This window comes from Hyla sarda, chromosome 10 (genome assembly GCF_029499605.1).
Source record: "Hyla sarda isolate aHylSar1 chromosome 10, aHylSar1.hap1, whole genome shotgun sequence".
NCBI classification, from domain to species: domain Eukaryota; kingdom Metazoa; phylum Chordata; class Amphibia; order Anura; family Hylidae; genus Hyla; species Hyla sarda.
Genome location: NC_079198.1, coordinates 141,696,478 through 141,710,582, shown reverse-complemented (window position 1 = coordinate 141,710,582; position 14,105 = coordinate 141,696,478). Strand labels below are relative to the sequence as shown.

General features: G+C 45.0%; 1 protein-coding gene across 13 annotated transcripts in view; it reads left to right on the top strand.

Annotated features, from left to right (window-relative positions):
• Window positions 1–14,105, top strand: part of KCNAB2 (potassium voltage-gated channel subfamily A regulatory beta subunit 2) — a 210,898-nt gene that overhangs the window by 55,019 nt on the left and 141,774 nt on the right. For 2 of the 13 annotated variants that reach the window (XM_056544504.1, XM_056544494.1), the window contains exon 1: window positions 1,369–1,478. The exons of 9 other annotated variants lie outside the window; for them this stretch is intronic. The gene's annotated coding sequence lies outside the window, so the exon portion shown is untranslated. Of the gene's footprint in view, window positions 1–1,368; window positions 1,479–3,909; window positions 4,071–14,105 lie in introns of those variants that run through there. 2 more of the 13 variants (XM_056544495.1, XM_056544505.1) reach the window with 2 other exon arrangements.

The window sequence follows — 14,105 nt, the reverse complement described above, 5'->3', positions numbered from 1 at the left end:
TTCCCTGTGCCTCTGGCTGCAATACAACCCCAAAGCATGATTGATCCACCCCCATGCTTAACAGTTGGACAGAGGTTCTTTTCATTAAATTATGTTCCCCTTCTTCTCCAAACGTACCTTTGCTCATTCCGGCCAAAAAGTTCAATTTTAACCTCATCGGTCCACAGAACTTATTTCCAAAATGCATCAGGCTTGTCTATATGTTTATTTGCAAAGTTCAAATGCTGATTTTTGTGGTGATGACGTAGAAGAGGTTTTCTTCTGATGACTCTTCCATGAAGACCATATTTGTACAAGTATCTCTTTATAGTGGAATAGTGTACCACAACTCCAGTGTCTGCCAGATCTTTCTGGAGGGACTGTGCAGTCAAACGTGGGTTTTGAATAGTTTTTCTCACAATCCTGCGAGCTGTTCTGTCTGATATTTTTCTTGGTCTTCCAGATCTTGCTTTAACTTCCTCTGTTCCTGATGACTGCCATTTCTTAATTACATTCTGAACAGAGGATATTGACATCTGAAAACGTTTTGCTATCTTCTTATAGCCTTCTCCAGCTTTGTGAGCGTCAACTATTTTCAGTTTCAGATTTCTAGACAACTGCTTAGAAGAACCCATGGTGCTGATTGTTGGGGCAAGGTCAGATGAGTCTGGGCATTTAAAACCTTTGAGATTGACATCACGTGGTCTTCCCAGATGATGATTGAGAACAATCCATGACACTGGCAGGTCTCCGCTTTGTAAAAGGGGCAGTGCAAGATATTAACCCTGCAGGGTGCCCAAACTTTTACAGACGCCATTTTTTTGTTTTCTGTTATTTTGAAAGTGTAAATGATGGAAATAAAATGTAACTTTTGGTGACATATTATAAGAATGTCTAATCTGTAATTTGATGACTTTTGGAGATTTTTCCATCTTTCCTTGGCTTCTTTATGCACATTAATATAATTATTACCTGGGGTCCCAAACTTTTGATCCCCACTGTATATACAAACATTGATTGATTTACTAAGAATGTTGTGTAGGTTTCTTTGTAGAGATAGAGATAGTGTCAGGATCCTCCACCTCGTCTTCTCTTTGTACACAGGTCTTATCCAGGCCATTGTATTTCCATGGTAACAAACAACAAAAATCTATAGTTTTTTTTGTATACGGCTTTCAAATATAATGGAAGATATTTATCAAATCCTGTCCAGATGAAAAGTTGCTGAGTTGCCCATAGCAACCAATCAGATCGCTACTTTCACTTTTGAAAAGGCCTCTGAAAACTGAAAGCAGCGATCTGATTGGTTGCTATGAGCAACTCAGCAACTTTTCCTCTTGCAGCTATTGATAAATCTCCCCCATTATGTTTCCATGGTTACCAGCTAATAAGAGGACCTGTACAGCCACGCCCTGCAGTCCACCCCCTCATAGTGCGCCCCCCACTGATCGAGGAATAAGCAGGGGACAGATGAAAAGGGGCAGACGTCAGGATAGATGGTAACCATGGAGACACAGGGAGATTGATCAAAACCTGTGCAGAGGAAAAGTTGACCAGTTGTCCATAGCAACCAATCAGATCGCTGCTTTCTTTTTTCAGAGACCAATCAATTTTTCTCTCCACAGGTTGTGATAATTCTCCCCATTGTGTTTTTTTTTAAAAGATAAAAAACTTATGTCTGTGATATACAGTGGGGGAAAAGGGGACAGTAATAACTGACACACGGGGAGATGAGGGGACAGTAATAACTGATACACAGGGGGGAGATGAGGGGACAGTAATAACTGTGACACATGTGGAGATGAGGGGACAGTAATAACTGATACACAGGGGGGAGAAGAGGGGACAGTAATAACTGATACACAGGGGGGAGATGAGGGGACAGTAATAACTGATACACAGGGGGAGAAGAGGGTCAGTAATAACTGATACACAGGGGAAAGGGGACAGTAATAACTGACACACGGGGAAATGAGGGGATAGTAATAATTGTGACACACAGGGGAGATGAGGGGACAGTAATAACTGATTCACAGGGGAGAAGAGGCGACAGTATTAACTGATACAGAGGGGACAGTAATAACTGATACACAGTGGGTGAAGAGGGGTCAGTAATAACTGATACACAGGGGGGAGATGAGGGAACAGTAATAACTGATACACGGGGAGAAGAGGGGACAGTAATAACTGATACTCGGGGGAGAAGGGGAGAAAAGGGGACAGTAATAACTGATACACAGGGGGGAGAAGAGGGGACAGTAATAACTGATACACAGGGGGAGATGAGGGAACAGTAATAACTGATACATAGGGGGGAGATGAGGGGACAGTAATAACTGATACACAGGGGGAGATGAGGGAACAGTAATAACTGATACATAGGGGGGAGATGAGGGGACAGTAATAACTGTGACACATGTGGAGATGAGGGGACAGTAATAACTGATACACAGGGGGGAGAAGAGGAGACAGTAATAACTGATACACGGGGAGAAGAGGGGACAGTAATAAGATACACAGGGGAAGAAGAGGGGACAGTAATAAGATACACAGGGGGAGAAGAGGGGACAGTAATAACTGATACACAGGGGGAGAAGAGGGGACAGTAATAAGATACACAGGGGGTAGAAGAGGGGACAGTAATAACTGATACATGGGGAGAAGAGGGGACAGTAATAACTGATACACGGGGGAGAAGAGGGGACAGTAATAACTGATACACAGGGGGAGATGAGGGAACAGTAATAACTGATACATAGGGGGGAGATGAGGGGACAGTAATAACTGTGACATGTGGAGATGAGGGGACAGTAATAACTGATACACAGGGGGGAGAAGAGGGGACAGTAAAAACTGATACACAGGGGGGGAGAAGAGGGGACAGTAATAACTGATACACAGGGGGGAGAAGAGGGGACAGTAATAACTGATACACAGGGGGGGAGAAGAGGGGACAGTAATAACTGATACACAGGGGGGAGAAGAGGGGACAGTAATAACTGATACACAGGGGGGAGAAGAGGGGACAGTAATAACTGATACACAGGGGGGAGAAGAGGGGACAGTAATAACTGATACACAGGGGGGAGAAGAGGGGACAGTAATAACTGATACACAGGGGGGAGAAGAGGGGACAGTAATAACTGATACACAGGGGGGGAGAAGAGGGGACAGTAATAACTGATACACAGGGGGGAGAAGAGGGGACAGTAATAACTGATACACAGGGGGGGAGAAGAGGGGACAGTAATAACTGATACACAGGGGGGAGAAGAGGGGACAGTAATAACTGATACACAGGGGGTAGAAGAGGGGACAGTAATAACTGATACACAGGGGGGAGAAGAGGGGACAGTAATAACTGATACACAGGGGGGGAGAAGAGGGGACAGTAATAACTGATACACAGGGGGGAGATGAGGGGACAGTAATAACTGATACACGGGGGGGAGAAGAGGGGACAGTAATAACTGATACACAGGGGGGGGAGAAGAGGGGACAGTAATAACTGATACACAGGGGGGAGATGAGGGGACAGTAATAACTGATACACAGGGGGGAGATGAGGGGACAGTAATAACTGATACACAGGGGGGAGAAGAGGGGACAGTAATAACTGATACACAGGGGGGAGATGAGGGGACAGTAATAACTGATACACAGGGGGGAGAAGAGGGGACAGTAATAACTGATACACAGGGGGGAGAAGAGGGGACAGTAATAACTGATACACAGGGGGGAGAAGAGGGGACAGTAATAACTGATACACAGGGGGGAGAAGAGGGGACAGTAATAACTGATACACAGGGGGGAGAAGAGGGGACAGTAATAACTGATACACAGGGGGGAGAAGAGGGGACAGTAATAACTGATACACAGGGGGGAGAAGAGGGGACAGTAATAACTGATACACAGGGGCGAGATGAGGGGACAGTAATAACTGCGACACACGTGGAGATGAGGGCACAGTAATAACTGATCATATGATGTCACAGACCGTTATGTGCGGCCTCCTGGCTCCTGTGTTTTCGGGCCTTGTATTAGTTATTTTGCCGGTGCCGGCGCGTTGCGGGGAGATTTCCATTGATGGGGTAAACACGTTGCGAAAACAACAAACATTATCCATCTTTCTTCCTCAGAATTTCTATGGGGAGAATGTATCTTTGGCTTTTGTCTTTACTTTGCGGTATATTTTTGCATGTTTTTTTAGTATGTGCCGTTTTGCGCAAAATCTTTCAGAACTTTTAGGCTTCCCTGTATCTCAAGCAACGTTTCGCATTGTGGTGCATCTGACATTGCTCTTTAGTGTACTTGGGCATTTAAACTTCCGTGCTAGATGTTCCGGTGCAGAAATTGCGCCGTGTGCAGCAGAGTCCCATTGAAAACAATAGGATTCTGCTGCAACGGACTTTTCAAGCAGAATTTTTTCCCGTATTTCGCCGTGTGAACATGGCCTGAGACTTTATTGCACATTGATCATACATTGTGTAGATGTAGCAGAGCTGCTCGTGCTTGATGTAGTTATATAGAGTTTGTTTTGGGTACAGTACAATACTTTAACCCAGTGTTTCCCAACCAGGGTGCCTCCAGCTGCGGCAAAACTACAACTTCCAGCATGCCTGGACAGCCGAAGGCTGTCCGGGCATGCTGGGAGTTGTAGTTTTGCAACAGCTGGAGACACTCTGGTTGGGAAACACTGCCTTTTATTTTTTTTTATTATTATTATATTTTTTTAGAATCTTTATTTAGCAATTTTTATTATTATATTATGTTATTTCTTTTTTTTGTTACACTTTTATAGTTCCCATAGGGGAATTGTATGAGCAATCATTTGATGAGCATTTCTTTACTTGCATTTACATCATAAGGCAGTGGTCTCCAAACTGTGGACCTCCAGCTGTTGCAAAACTACAACTCCCAGTGTGCTTGGTGTTGTAGTTTTGCAACAGCTGGAGTTACCCTGCTTGGGAAACTGCCTTAACCCCCTTAAATTCCCTGCAGGCAATGGGTGATTTAAAGTTTTATTATGGGGATGTTTTATTTATTTATGTTTTTGTTTATATATTATATTATAGAAATGTTTATTATTATTTTAATTTTTTTTGGTAAACTTTTTTTTAGTCCCCATAGGGGACTTGAATGATCAGTCGTTTGATGAGCAATTCTTTTATGGCTTATACATTGTATGGCAGTGGTCTCCAAACTGTAGGCCTCCAGCTGTTGCAAAACTACAACACCCAGCATGCTTAACCCTTAAATTCCCTGCTGGCGGTGATTTTAAGGCAATGCAGGGGGTGATTTTAAATTTTATTATGTGGATTTTTTTTAATGTATTTATTTTAATTTTATTTGTATAGTAACGCACGAGTGGATTTAAATTTGTATTATTATTATATTATTATAATTATTATTATTTTTACACTTTTTAGTCCCCATAGTAGACTTTTATGAGTAGTCATTTGATGAGGAATTTCTTTGATTGCATTGTATGACAGTGGTCTCTATAGTGTGGACCTCCAGCTGTTGCAAAACTACATCTCCCAGCATGCCCGGACAGCCTTCATCTTGTCTGGGCATGCTTGTAGTTGTAGTTTTGCAACAGCTGGAGGCTCCCTGGTTGGGAAAACACTGCTTTTAACCCCTTAAATCCTCTGCAATCATGAGATATGACACACATTTGCATAGTTTATTGCTTCGCGGTGTCGCAATTCTGACTTTTTTTAAATTTATTTTCCCTGCCTGATACAAATCAAGGTCACTGCGATCTTCTTCCTCAGAATCGGGGCCGCGTGTCATCCGAAGATGATGAGGGATCAGATCTTTCGTTACTTATTTAAGACTGTTAATGAATTATTAATGCTTTACAGTCCCCTCTCCCTGCAGACAGGAGGCCATTTTTTTCTATTTTTTTTTCCCTTAAGTCGTCACTCGCCATCGATTGTCCTGCGTCGCTGGATTAAAGTGCTCCCAATTCCCCTATGGTACCTTTTTAGGATTTACTATAGGGACAGGAAGTCACTGAGCATAACCTGGGAAAATGGGGCACCGGGGGCACCGAGGTTAAGTGCGTCGGCTCTTACTTTTATTTTTTATGCTTTTCGTATATGTTGCTTTTAGAATTGTATTTTCCGTGCGTTGAGGTTTTGTTTATTGAACAATAAATGAATCACGTGACCAGATCCAACATGGCTTGAAATGCATGAAGTGGGGTAGTACCATATTGCTATGTGTGTGGTGGGGTCTGGCCTGTAGGACCCCCGCTGATCCACACAATAGAGCAGTGAACTTTAGTCTGCCCCCCATTCATATGATGTACATTGTCGGTGTCTGGAAGTGTCGCCGTGAAGGGGCTGCGGCGAGCCTAACGGGTATTGCGGACCCTTTATTCTCCACCGATCTGAAGATCACATGGTATTTATTACCTATATATTCTTATTTTACCTTTTTGGTTTCTCTTTTGGCATCTGCACCCAAGGCACATGAACTGCTGCCAGACACCCCCCAGGACTGGTGCACCGTAATGTCTGTAGCTGCCGGTATCTCAGGGGCCACATATCAGGGTTCCCAGGAGCCACTACATGGAGAGTGCTGGTGTATAAAAACCTACTTGGGCTACAACCATGTTCTCTTTGGCCCTCCAGATGTTGCAAAACTACAACTCCCAGCATGCCCAGACAAGCTGAAGGCTGTCCGGGCATGCTGGGAGATGTAGTTTGGCGACAGGTGGAGGTCCACACTATAGAGACCACTGTCATACAATGCAATCAAAGAATTGTTTATCAAATGACTGCCCGGTGGCTGTCCGGGCATGCTGGGAGTTGTAGTTTTGCATAAGCTGAGACAAAGCCTGTCTGGATGAGCGCTACAAGTTCTGAGAGTTTGACGCAACAATTGTCTCTATATACGGTGCGAGCAGCGTTCCATCGAGCCCCCGACTGTGTAACGTCCAGTGTTACCTGATAATAAGTGAGCGCAGCTCTGGAGTATAATGCAGGATACGCACGCCGCCGCTCGTCTCCACACCAGGGGGGATTATTACTTTGGGGGCGCAGAGTGTTTTATTACCGTGTGCCATCAAACCATAGGAATTTTACCCAAGACAAAGACCCAGTTGTTATGAGCCCCCCCACACCTAATAGTCATTACACGGATATTAGCCCCCACAACAGCTTGTTACTTAATGCGAATCCGGAGAACAGCTGCTCCAAGGGGAGATCGCCTGGGGTCAGTAGGGCTAGAATTCAGATTAACCCCATAATTCATTGGGGTCAAACATTAGGCTGCGATCCCCTAGAAGAGGAAATAGACAGAACAATGATATTGCATGGGAATTATTAGATAGATACATAGATAGAAATATATGAGATAGATAGATATGAGAGATAGATATGAGATGGATAGATAGATAGATAGATATGAGATAGATAGATATGAGATAGATAGATAGATAGATAGATAGATAGATATGAGAGATAGATATGAGATGGATAGATAGATAGATAGATATGAGATAGATAGATATGAGATAGATAGATAGATAGATAGATAGATAGATAGATAGATATGAGATAGATAGATAGATATGAGATAGATAGATAGATATGAGATGGATAGATAGATAGATATGAGATAGATATGAGATAGATAGATAGATAGATAGATAGATACAGTCATGGCCGTAAATGTTGTCCCCCCTGTAATTTTTCTAGAAAATGAAGTATTCCTCACAGGAAAGGATTGCAGTAACACAGGTTTTGCTATACTCTGGATATTCTCCCATCATGCACAGCTCCCGGGACGTGACATCATCATTGAGCAGTTAGACAGAAAACTTCAGAAGCTAATAACTATTGGAAGGATTAAAATTGTTTAATAGAAGTAATTTACAAATCTGTTTAACTTTCTGGAGCCAGTTGATATATATAATAAAAGGTTTTGCCTGGAATACCCCTTTAATATTTGGTTGCACACCCTTTGGAAAAATTGATGAAAGGTGTCCGCATGGTGGATAACCAGCCCCAAACAAGTTCCAAAGATATTCAAGCTGTCCTGCAGGCTCAGGGAGCATCAGTGTCAGCGTGAACTATCTGTCGACATTTATATGAAATGAAACGCTATGGTGGAGACCCAGGAGGACCCCACTATGGAGGAGACCTAGGAGGACCCCACTATGGAGGAGACCCAGGAGGACCCCACTATGGAGGAGACCTAGGAGGACCCCACTATGGAGGAGACCCAGGAGGACCCCGCTATGGAGGAGACCCAGGAGGACCCCACTATGAAGGAGACCCAGGAGGACCCCACTATGGAGGAGACCTGGGAGGACCCCACTATGGAGGAGACCCGGGAGGACCCCACTATGGAGGAGACCCAGGAGGACCCCACTATGGAGGAGACCCAGGAGGACCCCACTATGGAGGAGACCCAGGAGGACCCCACTATGGAGGAGACCCAGGAGGACCCCACTATGGAGGAGACCCAGGAGGACCCCACTATGGAGGAGACCCAGGAGGACCCCACTATGGAGGAGACCCAGGAGGACCCCACTATGGAGGAGACCCAGGAGGACCCCACTATGGAGGAGACCCAGGAGGACCCCACTATGGAGGAGACCCAGGAGGACCCCACTATGGAGGAGACCCAGGAGGACCCCACTATGGAGGAGACCCAGGAGGACCCCACTATGGAGGAAACCCAGGAGGACCCCACTATGGAGGAGACCCAGGAGGACCCCACTGCTGACACAGACATAAAAAGAGACTACATTTTACCAAAATGAACTTGAGTAACCAAAATCCTTCTGGGAAAACGTCTTGTGGACAGATGAGACCAAGATAGATCTTTTTGGTAAAGCCCATCATTCTACTGTTTACCGAAAACGTAATGAGGCCTACAAAGAAAAGAGCACAGTACCTACAGTGACATATGGGGGAGGTCAGTGATGTTTTGGGTTGTTTTGCTGCCTCTGGCACTGGGGGCCTTGAATGTGTACAAGACATCATGAAATCTGAGGATTACCAATGGATTTTGGATCGCACTCTACAGCCCAGTGTCAGAAAGCTGGGTTTGTGTCCGAGATCTTGGGTCTTCCAGCAGAACAATGACCCCAAACATACGTCAAAAAGCCCCAGAAATGGATGACAACAAAGCGCTGGAGAGTTCTGAAGTGTCAGCAATGAGTCCAGATCTAAATCCCATTGATCACCTGTGGAGAGATCTTATAATTACTGTTGGGAAAAGGCGCCGTCCAATAAGAGACCTGGAGCAGTTTGTAAAGGAAGAGTCCAACATTCCGGCTGAGAGGTGTAAGAAGCTTATTGATGGTTATAGGAAGAGTGGTCCAACATTCCGGCTGAGAGGTGTAAGAAGCTTATTGATGGTTATAGGAAGAGTGGTCCAACATTCCGGCTGAGAGGTGTAAGAAGCTTATTGATGGTTATAGGAAGAGTGGTCCAACATTCCGGCTGAGAGGTGTAAGAAGCTTATTGATGGTTATAGGAAGAGTGGTCCAACATTCAGGCTGAGAGGTGTAAGAAGCTTATTGATGGTTATAGGAAGAGTGGTCCAACATTCAGGCTGAGAGGTGTAAGAAGCTTATTGATGGTTATAGGAAGAGTGCTCCAGCATTCCGGCTGAGAGGTGTAAGAAGCTTATTGATGGTTATAGGAAGAGTGCTCCAACATTCCGGCTGAGAGGTGTAAGAAGCTTATTGATGGTTATAGGAAGACACTGATTCCAGTTATTTTTTCCAAAGGGTGTGCAACCAAATATTAAGTTAAGGGCGCCAATAATTTTGTCCAGACCATTTTTGGACATTATGTCCAAATAGCTTTTTTTCCTCCTTTTTTGGTTTAGCTCCAATACACACAAAGGGAATAAACATGTGTATAGCAAAACATGTGTTACTGCAATCCTTTCCTGTGAGAAATACTTCATTTTATAGAAACATTTCAGGGGGGACAACATTTACCGCCATGACTGTATATTATTATGGAGGAGGCTGCGGAGGGTCTTATATATTATTATGGAGGAGGCTGCGGAGGGTCTTATATATTATTATGGAGGAGGCTGCGGAGGGTTTTATATATTATTATGGAGGAGGCTGCGGAGGGTCTTATATATTATTATGGAGGAGGCTGCGGAGGGTCTTATATATTATTATGGAGGAGGCTGCGGAGGGTCTTATATATTATTATGGAGGAGGCTGTGGAGGGTGTTATATATTATTATGGAGGAGGCTGCGGAGGGTCTTATATATTATTATGGAGGAGGCTGCGGAGGGTCTTATATATTATTAGGGAGGAGGCTGCGGAGGGTCTTATATATTATTATGGAGGAGGCTGCGGAGGGTCTTATATATTATTATGTAGGAGGCTGCGGAGGGTCTTATATATTATTATGGAGGAGGCTGCGGAGGGTCTTATATATTATTATGGAGGAGGCTGCGGAGGGTCTTATATATTATTATGGAGGAGGCTGCGGAGGGTCTTATATATTATTATGGAGGAGGCTGCGGAGGGTCTTATATATTATTATGGAGGAGGCTGCGGAGGGTCTTATATATTATTATGGAGGAGGCTGCGGAGGGTCTTATATATTATTATGGAGGAGGCTGCGGAGGGTCTTATATATTATTATGGAGGAGGCTGCGGAGGGTCTTATATATTATTATGGAGGAGGCTGCGGAGGGTCTTATATATTATTATGGAGGAGGCTGCGGAGGGTCTTATATATTATTATGAAGGAGGCTGTGGAGGGTCTTATATATTATTATGGAGGAGGCTGCGGAGGGTCTTATATATTATTATGGAGGAGGCTGCGGAGGGTCTTATATATTATTATGGAGGAGGCTGCGGAGGGTCTTATATATTATTATGGAGGAGGCTGCGGAGGGTCTTATATATTATTATGGAGGAGGCTGTGGAGGGTCTTATATATTATTATGGAGGAGGCTGCGGAGGGTCTTATATATTATTATGGAGGAGGCTGTGGAGGGTCTTATATATTATTATGGAGGAGGCTGCGGAGGGTCTTATATATTATTATGGAGGAGGCTGCGGAGGGTCTTATATATTATTATGAAGGAGGCTGTGGAGGGTCTTATATATTATTATGGAGGAGGCTGCGGAGGGTCTTATATATTATTATGAAGGAGGCTGTGGAGGGTCTTATATATTATTATGGAGGAGGCTGCGGAGGGTCTTATATATTATTATGGAGGAGGCTGCGGAGGGTCTTATATATTATTATGGAGGAGGCTGTGGAGGGTCTTATATATTATTATGGAGGAGGCTGCAGAGGGTCTTATATTATTATGGAGGAGGCTGCGGAGGGTCTTATATATTATTATGGAGGAGGCTGCAGAGGGTCTTATATTATTATGGAGGAGGCTGCGGAGGGTCTTATATATTATTATGGAGGAGGCTGTGGAGGGTCTTATATATTATTATGGAGGAGGCTGCGGAGGGTCTTATATATTATTATGGAGGAGGCTGCGGAGGGTCTTATATATTATTATGGAGGAGGCTGTGGAGGGTCTTATATATTATTATGGAGGAGGCTGCAGAGGGTCTTATATTATTATGGAGGAGGCTGCGGAGGGTCTTATATATTATTATGGAGGAGGCTGTGGAGGGTCTTATATGTTATTATGGAGGAGGCTGAGGAGGGTCTTATATTATTATGGAGGAGGCTGCAGAGGGTCTTATATATTATTATGGAGGAGGCTGCGGAGGGTCTTATATATTATGGAGGAGGCTGTGGAGGGTCTTATATATTATTATGGAGGAGGCTGCGGAGGGTCTTATTATTATGGAGGAGGCTGCGGAGGGTCTTATATATTATTATGGAGGAGGCTGCGGAGGGTCTTATATATTATTATGGAGGAGGCTGCGGAGGGTCTTATATATTATTATGGAGGAGGCTGCGGAGGGTCTTATATATTATTATGGAGGAGGCTGCGGAGGGTCTTATATATTATTATGGAGGAGGCTGCGGAGGGTCTTATATATTATTATGGAGGAGGCTGTGGAGGGTCTTATATGTTATTATGGAGGAGGCTGAGGAGGGTCTTATATTATTATGGAGGAGGCTGCAGAGGGTCTTATATATTATTATGGAGGAGGCTGCGGAGGGTCTTATATATTATGGAGGAGGCTGTGGAGGGTCTTATATATTATTATGGAGGAGGCTGCGGAGGGTCTTATTATTATGGAGGAGGCTGCGGAGGGTCTTATATATTATTATGGAGGAGGCTGCGGAGGGTCTTATATATTATTATGGAGGAGGCTGCGGAGGGTCTTATATATTATTATGGAGGAGGCTGCGGAGGGTCTTATATATTATTATGGAGGAGGCTGCGGAGGGTCTTATATATTATTATGGAGGAGGCTGCGGAGGGTCTTATATATTATTATGGAGGAGGCTGCGGAGGGTCTCGTATATTAGGTTGGTCTCCTGTTTCTTTCCTGTCCTCCCTGCGCTCTTGTCGGTGGTCTGCGCTCCTGTCGGTGGTCGGCGCTGTTGTCGGTGGTCTGCGCTCTTGTCGGTGGTCTGCGCTCCTGTCGGTGGTCTGCGCTCTTGTCGGTGGTCTGCGCTCTTGTCGGTGGTCTGCGCTCTTGTCGGTGGTCTGCGCTCCTGTTGGTGGTCTGCGCTCCTGTCGGTGGTCGGCGCTGTTGTCGGTGGTCTGCGCTGTTGTCGCTGGTCTGCGCTCCTGTCGCTGGTCTGCGCTGTTGTCGGTGGTCTGCGCTCCTGTCGGTGGTCTGCGCTCTTGTCGGTGGTCTGCGCTCTTGTCGGTGGTCTGCGCTCTTGTCGGTGGTCTGCGCTCTTGTCGGTGGTCTGCGCTCTTGTCGGTGGTCTGCGCTTTTGTCGGTGGTCTGCGCTCTTGTCGGTGGTCTGCGCTCTTGTCGGTGGTCTGCGCTCTTGTCGGTGGTCTGCGCTCTTGTCGGTGGTCTGCGCTCCTGTCGGTGGTCTGCGCTCCTGTCGGTGGTCTGCGCTCCTGTCGGTGGTCTGCGCTCCTGTCGGTGGTCTGCGCTCCTGTCGGTGGTCTGCGCTCTTGTCGGTGGTCTGCGCTCCTGTTGGTGGTCTGCGCTCCTGTTGGTGGTCTGCGCTCCTGTTGGTGGTCTGCGCTCTTGTCGGTGGTCTGCGCTCCTGTCGGTGGTCTGCACCCTTATCCTACTTACCCTACTATACCTCAACCTTATGTTACTTACCCAACTATACATCACATTTCTCCTTCTTACCCCATTATACATCACCCTTATCCTTCTTACCCCACTATATACCACCCTTATGTTTCTTACCCCACTATATACCACCCTTATCCTTCTTACCCCACTATATACCACCCTTATGTTACTTACCCCACTATATACCACCCTTATGTTACTTACCCCACCATATACCAGCTATATGTTACTTACCCCACCATATACCGCCCTTATGTTTCTTACCCCACTATATACCACCCTTATGTTACTTACCCCACCATATACCGCCCTTATGTTACTTACCCCACCATATACCGCCCTTATGTTTCTTACCCCACTATATACCACCCTTATGTTACTTACCCCACTATATACCAGCTATATGTTACTTACCCCACCATATACCGCCCTTATGTTTCTTACCCCACTATATACCACCCTTATGTTACTTACCCCACTATATACCAGCTATATGTTACTTACCCCACTATATACCGCCCTTATGTTACTTACCCCACTATATACCGCCCTTATGTTACTTACCCCACTATATACGACCTTTGTTTCTTACCTCACTATATACCACCCTTATGTTTCTTACCCCACTATATACCACCCTTATGTTTCTTACCCCACTATATACCACCCTTATCTTTCTTACCCCACCATATACCACCCTTATGTTTCTTACCCCACTATATACCACCCTTATGTTTCTTAGCCCACTATATACCACCCTTATGTTTCTTACCCCACTATATACCACCCTTATGTTTCTTACCCCACTATATACCACCCTTATGTTTCTTACCCCACTATATACCACCCTTATGTTTCTTACCCCACCATATACCACCCTTATGTTTCTTACCCCACTATATACCACCCTTATGTTTCTTAGCCCACTATATACCACCC